This window comes from Rana temporaria, chromosome 8, assembly GCF_905171775.1.
Source record: "Rana temporaria chromosome 8, aRanTem1.1, whole genome shotgun sequence".
NCBI lineage: Eukaryota > Metazoa > Chordata > Amphibia > Anura > Ranidae > Rana > Rana temporaria.
Genome location: NC_053496.1, coordinates 6536855 through 6538808, shown reverse-complemented (window position 1 = coordinate 6538808; position 1954 = coordinate 6536855).

The following is a 1954-nucleotide window of genomic DNA, read 5'->3' as shown; positions in this document are numbered from 1 at the left end:
GAAGACTGCCTGTGCTGAGTGACTATCCTATTCCTCCTCAATCTTGATCATGCTAGCTTCTAAGAATATTTTTAGGGCACCACCACCACTGCCTAAGTCCCAATTTTTCTGCCCCTGTTTAACAGGGGCATGTGATTACAATACTTTATCTAATATTTCACAGCAGGGCTCGTTCCTGCGCCCACCAAGAGTAACTGTGAGGGCTTACAGTGTTGTGGCAACACCACCACTACCACCAAAGGCCAAATTTTTCTGCCCTTGTTAAACAGGGGCATGTGATTACAATTCTTGATATAATATTTCACAGCAGGGCCCGTTTCTGCGCCCACCAAGAGTAACTGTGAGAGGTTACAGTGTTGTGGCACCACCACCACCACTAAAAGAGGGCAAGCAGGCTCTGTGTCTACAGTCAACAGTGCTGGTCGTGGACATTGTACATCCTCTGCATGCGGCCGTGGGGCACGCTTGTCCTATTTTTCTGCTGCTGACCGTGTTATTGAGCCACAACATGCAGAAGAGTTGGTGGAGTGGATAACAAAGTCGTCCTCATCCTCCTCATCCTCTGTCACCCAGGCTCAGAGTACTCTGGCTTCCAATGCAGCTGCCAACGCGGCCTTTTCCACCGGCTCCTTGTCCACAGTGACTTCTTCTGTAGCCCCACCATCATGCATGAAAGAGTCCCCCGAACTGTTCGACCACAGTGTCGGGTACATGCTGTTGGAGGATGCGCAGCAGTCTATTGCCGGGACCCGACAATACATTACAGCCGCAAGCAGTTTTAAATGACTTTTTTTTCCTTTAGAAATTTAATTTTTCTGCGGGACTGTTCTAAACATGGGGAAAATGCGCCACATTACAGGCATACTATAGACACCCCCCGGGGCACGATGTTTAAAGGAATATTACATTTTTATTGTTTCACTTTAAGCATTATTAAAGTCACTGCTCCCAAAAAAACAGCAGTTTTTAAAACTTTTTTTGCATTGATACATGTCCCCTGGGGCAGGACCCGGGTCCCCAAACACTCTTTAGGACAATACCATGCATATAAGCCTTTCAAATTAGCACTTTTGGTTTTTCATATTTTGTGTCCCATAGACTTTAACGGTGTTCGAACAAACTTTTTGCCTGTTCGCCTGATCACCAATGTAAGGAACATTCTTCTCACTGATCACCAATGTAAGGGACATTCTTCTCACTGATCACCAATGTAAAGGACATTCTTCCCACTGATCACCAATGTAAGGGACATTCTTCTCACTGATCACCAATGTAAGGAACATTCTTCTCACTGATCACCAATGTAAGGAACATTCTTCTCACTGATCACCAATGTAAGGGACATTCTTCTCACTGATCACCAATGTAAGGAACATTCTTCTCACTGATCACCAATGTAAGGGACATTCTTCTCACTGATCACCAATGTAAGGGACATTCTTCTCACTGATCACCAATGTAAGGGACATTCTTCTCACTGATCACCAATGTAAGGGACATTCTTCTCACTGATCACCAATGTAAGGATCATTCTTCTCACTGATCACCAATGTAAGGAACATTCTTCTCACTGATCACCAATGTAAGGGACATTCTTCTCACTGATCACCAATGTAAGGGACATTCTTCCCACTGATTACCAATGTAAGGGACATTCTTCTCACTGATCACCAATGTAAGGGACATTCTTCTCACTGATCACCAATGTAAGGGACATTCTTCTCACTGATCACCAATGTAAGGAACATTCTTCCCACTGATCACCAATGTAAGGAACATTCTTCCCACTGTTCACCAATGTAAGGGACATTCTTCTCACTGATCACCAATGTAAGGGACATTCTTCTCACTGATCACCAATGTAAGGGACATTCTTCCCACTGATCACCAATGTAAGGGACATTCTTCCCACTGATCACCAATGTAAGGGACATTCTTCTCACTGATCACCAAT